Below are 11,529 nucleotides of genomic sequence, written 5' to 3'. Positions count from 1 at the left end.
AGATGACAGGCAAACCCATACATTTTACATGTGTTACAGTATAACCTAGATAAAATATATGTGTGTAAATCCAATTTTCTTATTGCACATTAAGAATTGGATTCTGAAGGTATAAGTAACCTGGATAGAAAGACAGTAGTGCTAACAGTTTACATTCAATTCCCAGTGTTCCTTCTCTGGGTGTAGTTGTTTCTGTCCATCATTGATCAACTGGAAGTGAGTTGGATCTTTTTTATGTTGAAGATATCCACTTCCATCAGAATATATCTTCATACAGTATTGTTGTTGAAGTGTATAGTGATCTTCTGGTTCTGCTCATTTCACTCAGCATCAGTTCATGTAAGTCTCTCCAAACCTCTCTGTATTCATCCTGCTGTTTGTTTCTTACAGAACAATAATATTCCATAACCTTCATATACCATAATTTACCCAACCATTCTCCAATTGATGGACATCCATTCGTTTTCCAGTTTCTAGCCACTATAAAAAGAGCTGCCACAAACATTTTGGCACATATAGGTCCCTTTCCTCTCTTTAGTATTTCTTTGGGATATAAGCTCAGTAGAAGCACTGCTGGATCAAAGGGTATGCACAGTTTGATAACTTTTTTTGGGCATAGTTCCAAATTGCTCTCCAGAATGGCCAGATTCTTTCACAACTCCACCAACAATGCATTAGTGTCCCAGTTTCCCCACATCCCCTCCAACATTCATCATTATTTGTTCCTCTCATGTTAGCCAATCTGACAGGTGTGTAGTGGTATCTCAGAGTTGTCTTAATTTGCATTTCTCTGATCAGTAGTGATTTGGAATACTCTTTCATATGAGTGGATATAGTTTCAATTTCATCATCTGAGAATTGTCTGTTCACATCCTTTGACCATTTATCAATTGGAGAATGGTTTGATTTCTTATAAATTAGGGTCAGTTCTCTATATAATTTGGAAATGAGGCCTTGATCAGAACCTTTAACTGTAAAAATATTTTCCCAATTTGTTACTTCCCTTCTAATCTTGTTTGCATTAGTTTTGTTTGTACAGAAACTTTTTAGTTTGATGTAATCAAAATCTTCTATTTTGTGATCAATAATGATCTCTAGTTCTCCTCTGGTCATAAATTCCTTCCTTTTGGTATGATGTCTCATCGTTGTCATTATCTTGGGTGAAATTATTATTTGTTTCTATAATTTGCTGTTTCACCTAGTCATTCTTTAAGATGAGATTATTCAGTTTCCAATTACTTTTTGGTCTATTTACCCCTAACTTCTTATTGAATGTAGTTTTTATTGCATTGTGATCTGAGAAGAAGGCATTTACTATTTCTGCCTTCCTAAATTTAATTTTGAGATCTTTATGTCCTAATATATGGCCAATTTTTGTATAGGTTCCATGAACTGCTGAGAAGAAAGTATACTCATCTCTGTCTCCATTCAGTTTTCTCCAAAGGTCTATCATATCTAGTTTTTCTAATGTTCTATTTACCTCTTTAATTTATTTCTTACTTGTTTTGTGGTTTGATTTATCTAATTCTGAGAGTGCAATGATGAGATTTCCCACTATTATAGTTTTGCTGTCTATTTCTTCTTGCAACTCTCTCAACTTTTCTTTTAGGAAGTTAGATGCTATACCACTTGGTGCATATATGTTTAGTACTGATATGGCTTCATTGTCTATACTACCTTTTAGCAGGATATACTGTCCTTCCTTATCTCTTTTAATTAGATCAATTTATGCTTTTGCTTGATCTGAGATAAGGATGGCAACCCCTGCTTTTTTGGCTTTACCTGAAGCATAATAGATTCTGCTCCAACCTTTTACCTTTACTCTGTATGTATCTCCCTGCTTTAAGTGTGTTTCCTGTAAACAACATATTGTAGACTTTTGATCCAGTTGCTATCCTCCTCCGTTTAATGGGAGGATTTCCCATTTACAGTTAAAATGACTAATTCTGTATTTCCTGCCATCATATTATCCCCTGATTTTGCTTTTTTATCCCTTGACTCCCCTGAACCCCTTCCCCAATATTTAATTTATAGACCCCACTTGTGATGTGCAGCTCCTCCCTTTTTAGTATCCCTCCCCCCTCCTTTTAAGTCCCTTCCCCTTTCTTTTACCCTTTCCTTATTCCCCTTTTCCTTTTCCCTTTTCCTCTCCCCTCTTTTAAAGAGAGAATTCTCTGAAAAACAAATATGTCAATTATTTAGTCTTTGAGCCTACTCTGATGAGAGTAAGATTCACACAATGTTTCTCCCCCTCTCTAAATTCTCTCAGATGTGGTAGATTTTCTATGCCTCTTCCTGGGATGTAGTTTCCCTCTTTTTATCTCTCCTTCCCCTTTTTCTGATACTATCCCCTTCCTTTTACTACTTCTCTCTTTTTTTTTAATATTATATCAGTAAAATCAAATTATCCATGTGGACTTTATGTATATCCACAACAGAAATACAATTCTCAAGAGTTCTTTTTACCTGTTTCTGCTTCTCTTCAGTCTTGTGGATGTAGATCAAAATTTTTGCTTAAGTCTGATTTTTTTTCTTAGAAACAAATGTAATTCCTCTGTTTCATTAAATGACCATGTTCTTCCATGGAAGAAAATGCTAAACTTAGCTGGGCAGTTTTTTCTTGGTTGCAATCCTTGTTCTTTTTCCTTTTGGAATATCAGGTTCCAGGCCTTTCAGTCCTTTAATATGGAGGCAGCCAGATCTTGCGTGACCCTTATTGTGGCACCTTGATATTTGAATTGTTTTTTCCTAGCTGCTTGCTATATTTTTTCCTTAGTTTGATAGTTCTATAGCTTAGCCACAATGTTCCATGGAGTTCATTATTTAGAGTCTTTTTCAGAAGGTGTTCGATGAATTCTTTCAACGCCTATTTTCCCTTCTGTTTCTATTATCTCTGGACAGTTCTCTTTGATGATTTCCTGTAAAATAGAATCTAGGCTCTTTTTTTGATCATAGTTTTTGGGAAGTCCAATGATCCTCAGATTATCTCTCCTATATCTATTTTCCAGGTCTATAGATTTTCCCAGTTAGTATTTGATATTATTCTCCAGCTTTTAATTTTTTTTTTTGTTTTGTTTTGTTTGACTGATTCTTGGTTTCTCAATGAATCATTCATTTCTATTTGTTCAGTCCTGATTTTTTTATGAGTTATTTTCTTCATTCACATTTTTTTAGTTCTTTTTGTATATGACCAATTGAGTTTTTAAATGAATTATTTTGCTCTGTTGAATTTTTTTCCATTTCACATTTTTTAGTGAGTTATTTTCTTTTTCCAATTCAGAAATCCTACTTTCCTCTGATTTTTTTAACCTTTTCTAATTCACAAATTTTGTTTCCCTGCACCTCCTGTGAATTCTTTATTTTTTCCAACTCAAGTTTCAGGATGTTGTTATTCTCTATCATAGCTTCTCTTTCCTTTCCCCATTTTTCTTCAAATTCTTTTAACTTTTTAATAGTCTCTTTTAGGAAAGAGTTATGTTTTGGGGGGCAGGTATAACACCCTTTAGGGTGTTATCTGGAGACTGTCTGTTGTTAGCTTCTTCGGGGTTGGATACCCACTCTTTCTCTGTGTAGAAGGTGTCAATTGTTCTCTTCAGCTTCTTACTCATTGTTAAAAATCTGTTGGGGTTTGTCCTTGGGGTAAGAAGTTTATTTATTTACCAGCTTCCTCCCAGACGAGATGGATGCAGCAAGTCCTGTGTCTGAGCTAAGAGAGATGGACTTTTCCATTTCTATGCCTTTCCATAGAATGCCCTTTTTTCTCACATGTCCTTCCTACTCTCCCTGGCTTCCAAGGGAAGCCTTCCAAGCTTTTGCTTAAATCCCACTTTTTGAGGGATTTTTAAGGTTCTTCTATTTGCTAAAACATATCTTCCATTTGACATTACTTTTGATTTGCATGGGATATATCCTGCATGCACCTAGTTATTTAATGATTTTTGTCCCCATTAGTTATATAAGTTCCTTGAAGTCAGGAATTATTTTTGTCTTTTTTAAACTATATTCCCAATATTTAAGCATAAAACCTGGCATATAGAGACATTTAATAAATAGTTGTTGCCTGACATGGTTTTAGATGGACAACCAATTTAGTTCAGCAGCATATATGCTATGGAGAGGAGCTAATGATGGGACTGAACTGGGCCTAAAATTGAATAGGACAAAGTGAGCAGGTTAATTCATAATTGGGAGCTGCACAAAATTCTGTTTTTTTTTCAAAGTAGTACTAGGCTAGGAATACTCTATAATTGCAAATCCACTGTTTTGGATGAACAAAAATGTAAGTGACCCAAAGGACAATGTGAATATAAACCGCAGGTGTAAATAGATTGCAATATATTATCAATTATGCCTTTTGAAGAAGTGACATGGTAGATTATTAAAGACATGGCCAGTAGCAACAGAAAAAGAAGTGGCCAGTTATACTCTGTGGTTGAAGGATAAAAAAATGGATAGTAAAACTATTGCACATGAGATATTTGAAGAACCTGAGGAAGACTTCCAGTAGGTTGGATAAATCCTTTATGGGGAATTTATGAAAAAGATATAGACCAGTATCATGGAGGATGTGTTTTTGCTGTTGAATCATATACAATTCTTTGTGACCCCATTTAGGGTTTTCTTGACAAAGAAATTGGAGTGCTTTGCCATTTTATTCTCTAGCTCATTTTATGGGTGAAAAAGCTGAGTTAAGTGGGTTTAAATGACTTGCCCAGAGTCATACAAGTAAGTATCTGAAGCTGGATTTGAACTTGTGAAGATGAGTCTTCCTAATTCTAGACATGACACTCTATCCACTGAGTCATCTAGCTTCTTTGATGTAGGAAGTATCATGTCAAAGAGATTTCTATTCAACTTAAAAAGAGAAAAAAAGCATTGGCTATTTTTTGAAAGGAGAAGGAAAAGAAGAAAGAATAGGGAATATAAGAAAGGGAATAGGGGAGTAAGAAGGGGGAGATGAAACATTGGTGAAGGAAGGAGCAAGAGTGGAGCAATGTCTCTCAGGAAATGAAAGGATTGGGATTTTGAGCATCAGTTGAAATCATTTTAAGAATGGACATAGGATTATTCCTTTGTTCATACATCTGTTCTATCCTTGAAGCTTTATGAAACTAATCACTTCTATTGAGAACTTTCAGAAAACACCAGGATTCCTTTAGATTATGATACTGGGTTAAACTTCCCACTTCTACCTGAGCTCAGAATGGACCCAGAAGTTTTTGCTTTGATTCAATCTTTAATTTTGGCCAGAAACAAACAGACACTGCAATTTTGCAATAGACTCCTGAAAGACAGTTGTTTCTTCAAATGGAACACATTATAATCCATCCATAATCTTTTATCTTTTGTGATTTTTGTTAGTTTTTCCATAAATTTTCCCTAAAGTATATCTTAACTTACCAAAACTCTCCCTGTAGCCCCTTTAATATTTCATCAGTAGGAGTATAGCACTTGCACTGTATGTGTATTATTTCTTCCTAAATCTTCCTATGTGATTGGGCCACTTTCTCAACTATATTTTTCTTTGGTAATATCCCTAATGTTTCTTTTTTATATGAAAGTCATTAGTAACACATAACATTGATGGTATGCTACAACCTATTATCCATCATGCACCTCCTTATTACATTTTGTGTCATCTATAGTTTTATTCCTGAATATTGTAGTTTTCCATGATTTCAGCTATACTTTATCACTGGAAAAAAGGTATAAAAAAGATGATTTTTGATTATGTTAGAAAGCACTTAGGGATGATTTAAACCAATGCAAAATGTCTCAAGTACAATAAAATTCTTTGTTTTCCTTGTATTAACTTTCATCCCAACTCTGAAATGTTTTTCAATATTTTTTTCACTTTTTATTGAGTTACTGATGAAATAATTCTCAGTGGGTTGCCTACCCAACAGCATGATATGAACTGCATGATAGATTTTTTTCCATTTGTGAATTATTGAGCATATTTCTTTTAGCTGACTAAAAATCTCATTGGTAAGGGTCTAATATTATTCTTTGCTTTGGTATTATGTAGAAAGAAGGATCCCACTTCTATTTGTGCCCTGTACTAAGTGTTCTCCATGATTGTGACAAGGACCTTTGTTGAGCACACATCTTCCTTTTTTTAATACTTTGTTTAATATTAAGAATAAAAAATGTTTTCAAATTAATGAACAAGCATTTTTCCCCTAGGAAAGTAGGAGAAAAATACATAGCTAGGAAGTATTATATGTCTGAGACCAGATTTGAACTCAGATCTTCCTGACTTTAGGGCTGGTGCTCTATCCACTACACCATCTAGCTGCCCCTGAACAAGCATTTATTAAACACTTCTTGTGAGCAGAGACTAAAATTAGGTGCTCAGAAAAGCCAGACAGTCCCTACTCTCAAGAAACATATTTTAATGGAGGAGACAAGGCAGATAGGAGATTTCAGTTGAAAGTCAAATAGAAATTCCCAGTGATTTTTAGGATGCTTTATCAAAGCAAATGGCAATGCATCTTACTTATTGTCATTTCAACCAATAAAGCTGTATTCATATCTGAAGTTGATCAATTTGACAGTACCAGAGCTTATATTCTGGCTTGTCAGTTGTTATGACACCTGAGAAGGTAGAGGCTGCAGTGCTTATAAAATCACTTGATAGGTCACAACTTCACAATGGTTGATTTATTTGATGATGGTGATGGGGGCTGGGCTGGGGGATTTAGAGGCACTGCTATTATTTCTCTTGCTCTTAGTCTCAAGATTGCAGGCTATCTCCATTTGGGCGTATGTGGAGATGTTTGTAAAGGTACTTTGATTCATCTGGTACATGCCTCAATCTATTTCTCCCTTAGATTGCTTTGTTGCTTCTGCTAGGGAATTTCACTGGCAGGATCATTCAGCAATCACCTTCATAACATCTCTCAAGGAATATTTCATATTTTTAAGATCTTTATAGAGCTTATCAAGCTAGTTTTGTCCCATTATGTCAAGTACTTTTTTAAAAATAGCTAATAAACTAGTTTCTGAAAATGGAAGAATGAAGTACACACAATGAGCACAAATGATCATGATGTTAAATTACTACTTATTTTATATCTCATTTCTAGGTGGGTGGATACCACTCTGTCTTTCCCCTTTCAACAAATTTATTATTTGCTTATTTAAAAACATTGGTTTAAATTTTTTTTGAATTCCAAATTCTTTCTCTTCATCCTGTCCCTCTTCCACCTATGAAGTGACTATTGAGTGACTCTTTCAACTCATGGTTTTAGTCAAAAATTTATTTTCATAGAATCAGAGTTCTAAGTTTTAGGGAAACTAAGAAATTATCTAATCCAGGATTTCTTAAACTTTTTTTTTAAAAATAACTTACAGTCTCTTTTCTCAAGAAATTTTTACACAACTCTGGGTATATAGATATATAGAAATCAAATATTTACTGATGATATTTCATAATTTCACAGTTTCTACATTCTGTTATGTGACCCATATGGGGACAGGACTCACAGTTTAAGAAGTTTTTTATTTAATTTAACCTTCTACTTCATGTCCTCTTATAACACTTCTGATGTTGGTCATCCAGTTTGATTGTGATGGTAATTCTTTCCAAAAGTGAGTTAGGCAAAATGGCCTTGAATTCCTTTCTATGGTTCTTTGACTGACCTCTAATGATTAGGAGCTCATTGCTTTCAGAGCAGCCTAGTCTAAGTGTTGACAGCTCTAATTATTGGGAAGTTTTTTCTTATACTTATCAGATCTCTACTTCTCTTTAACTTGAAATTATTGTGCATCATTTTGTTCTCAAGAACTTTTAATAGTTGTTCAAATATTTGAAGACAGTTATTGTATCCGCCACAAGTATTTTCTTCTCCAGCCTAAACATCTCCAGTTTCTTGAATAATTTTTCTTTTGATAGAATTGGTCCTATTCCCAATTTGTTCATCTTCTAATTAGTTAATGAACCTTTTAAAGTTTAATGCCTAGGGTTGAACAGAATATTTCAGATGTGGTTTGACCATGGCAAATATAATGGAATTTTATCTCCTTAATTCTGTTTACTATAAAATACCCTCAATTCATATTATCTTTTTAAATTATTTTGTAGCCAGATTATACTATTGACATATTGAACTTGTGGGCAACTAGAACTCCTTAGTTGTTCCCACATAAACTTCTGCCAAGTCAAATTTTCTTTGCTATCCTGTATGTGTATGTTATAAAACCAATATAGAGTATTTTATATTTGTAATAATAGTAGTTGATGTTTATGTAGTTCTCTAAGGTTTATAACCATTTTAAATGCAGAATTATCTACTAAATTTCATCTAATTAGATTCAATTGCTCATTTGAATCTGTTAAGATCTTTTGAACCTATAATCTGTAATTCAAGTTGTTAATTTTGAGTTTTGTGTCATTCACATATTTGATAAATATTTAATCAGTTAATCCACTACATAATTTGAACAGAGCAGGATTAGTCCTGTGGTAAGCTGTTAAAGACACATTTCTTCTGTTCTCTCCCATTGACATTGATGAGCATTTTTTGTTTTAATCAATTGGCTAGAGATCTATATAATTGTATTTTCATCCAGCCCAGATTCTTTTTGTCTTGCCTGTAAGGGTATCATGAGAGACTTAGTCAAGTGTTTCCCTAAATCCAATTATTCTCTGTCCACAGTGTTATCTCTGAGCTATCCATTTTTTTAAAGGCTATAACAACATTCACATATTTGGACAGATAAACTCCTTCTTTATTATATATTTTTGACTTTTGTTCTGGATCAGTTAGGTAGTGTGGTGATTAGAGTACTAGACTTGAAGATAGGATGACCTGAATTAAAATCTGACCTCAGTCATTTATGAACGGTATGATCCTGGGTAAATCATTTAATTTCAGTCTCCTCATCTGTAAAATGGGGATAACAATAGCATTTAACTTCCATAGTTGTTTTGAGAATCAAATGAGATAATATTTATAAAGTACTCTGTAAATTTTAATGTGTTATATAGCTATTATTATTTTATTATTTATTTATTCATGTCTCCAAATCAGTTTTCTTTCTAGGAAAGCATCTATTTTAGATGAGCTCTAACTCAGTGTAAGATTTATATTGGAATAAAATAAGACATCAACAGGTCACCTGGTGGTTATAAGAATGTGCTTTATTTAACTATAACATATAAAGAATATTCATCAAGAATACAGCATTAATTCAGATGGGAGCAGTTATCTTGTCTCAGGATTTCCAATAATTATATACCAGTCCTAAGTGTGGGAAAAGCTGAGAACTCCTTTCTCTGCCATACTGGCTTTTGTGCTTCACTGACTTCAAAACTACACCATTTAAGATTTGAGGACAGTTTAACCACTTTTTAAAGAAAAAATTAGTCTGTGTGAAGCTGATATTGCTGATAATATACAAGTTACAAATGAAGGTATATATGAGACACAAGGATAAATGATTATTTACTAATAATGAATTCATTTACATGGGAAAAATAATGCGTCATTAAGGCATTAATCCTACTTTATAGACTGTCAGTAGTAAAATATAGCCATTTTAACCATAGCAATTTCAAAGCAGATGATAGATTATTTGGGAAATGTGGTTTAGAATTTATAGTGAAGTTAAGTTTTGCTGTCATTGTCAGTTTTTTGGAACAGGAAAACGAAATCAAGGCAGACTAACAGTAGTTTTAGAAATTCACTAGTTAATGGTGTGAGAATAAATAATATTTTATTGCAGTTATCTAGCAATTGAGTTTTGGAATAATTTTTTACATAGTTATTATCAATTTCCATGAGTCTCTTGGGAATATTTTTGTTATCTATGCTAGAATGAATAAATGTTGAATTAGATAGTACATTCTTTTATTTATTAAAAGTAAGTGTTTTTTGATGTATTTTTGTAACACCATAGTATCCCTTAATATCTGTCCTTCCCTCTCCTAGAAAGCCATTCCATAAAACAAATAACATTTTTAAGACAAAAAAAGAAAAAGAAGAGTTAACCACCCCCTCAGCAAAACTGATCAATTTATTGAAAAAAGTCTAAAAACATGTTCAGTATATACTTTATAGATTCCCATTTTTGCAAGGGGGTGGAATGGGAATGGGAATACTCATCTCTTGAACTGGGCTGGTCCTTTAGAATTTTGCAGCATTTGCTTTTTTTTTTTTTTTTTTAATAGTTCTTCCTGTTTATATTGTTATAGTCATTGTGGATGTAGCTTTTTTGGCTCTTATAACTCCACTTTGAGCCAGTTCATGTAAATAGGGAAAAAATGAGGAGAGACAGATTTGGGCTCAATGGAAAGAAAACTTTCTGAACAAATGGAGCTGTCTGAAAGTAGAAAGGCTGGTTAGGAGGAAGTAGATGTTTTCTTAGAGGTTTTTGAAATGAATTATAGTGTGTTATAAAAGGAATCCCTGATTAAGTGTGGGTTAGACTATCCCAGGTTCATAAATTGTGGTTTGTGATCTTATATAAAGTCTCATAATTAAATGTGGGAGTCACAAAATTTTGATTTATTATCAGTAAATGTTTGATTTGTATATCTATTTTTATGTACCTGGAGTCCCATAAAAATTTATTGGCTGAAAAGCAGCCACAAGTGGAAAAAATTTAAGAGCCATGGACTAGCTGACCTTAGAGATTCCATCTAACTTTTAGATTATGTGATCATGAGCAGTCAGGTTTGGTAGGAAGTTATGTTAGAAGTTTTCCATTAATTCCAGCAGGCTTTGGTTTGTCTTTTCTATTTTATACTATATTTGTATTGAATTGTATTGTAATTTTTATTTTATTTAGACTATAGTCATAACCATGCCAGATAAGTATGTGAAAGGGATTATGTTGTAAAGTTGGAGGGAAGCCATATTGTAATAATTCTTGAATGTAACAAAGCAACTTGTATTTTATCCTATAGCTTATGGGGAGCAGCTAAAGACTTTTATGAGCAAGGGAGCACATTAGGAAGATCACTCTTCCAATTGTATTTGAGAGGAAAGAGTCATGCTGTAGCAAAACCAATTAAGAGAATAATACAAGGTGAGAAACAAATGAAGGAATGAATTAGAGCAACGTAGTAAGAATGAAAGGCTGGGAAAAGATGTGAGAATCGCTGTGGAGGTAGAATAAAAAGGACTCAGCAACTCTTGAGACTAGGTAGCTCAAATATGGATATCATTCTAAGGAAATGAGGGTCTCAATAAACATTGGGAAGTTTGAGGATGCACACATTTGGAGGAAAAGAGAAATGAATTTGATGTGCCAGCAAACCATGCTTATGTACATGCCCTGCAGATTACTGAAATGTAGTATTGGAGTTTAGGGTAAAACTTGGGCTGGAAGTAGAGTTGGGAAGCATCTGCCAAAAAGCAATAATTTAAGCCATGGAAGTAAATTGTATCATGATGTGGTTGGTTTGGAATGCACAGATAGGGGAAAAATAAGATAGGAAAAATTATTTTCATTTGGCTCCCTTTGTCATTCTTTGTAGTTTATGCATTTATAAACATTTTTCTAAGAAAGAGTCCATAAGCT

This window comes from Sminthopsis crassicaudata, chromosome 3 (genome assembly GCF_048593235.1).
Source record: "Sminthopsis crassicaudata isolate SCR6 chromosome 3, ASM4859323v1, whole genome shotgun sequence".
NCBI classification, from domain to species: domain Eukaryota; kingdom Metazoa; phylum Chordata; class Mammalia; order Dasyuromorphia; family Dasyuridae; genus Sminthopsis; species Sminthopsis crassicaudata.
This window is presented reverse-complemented; position numbering follows the sequence as displayed.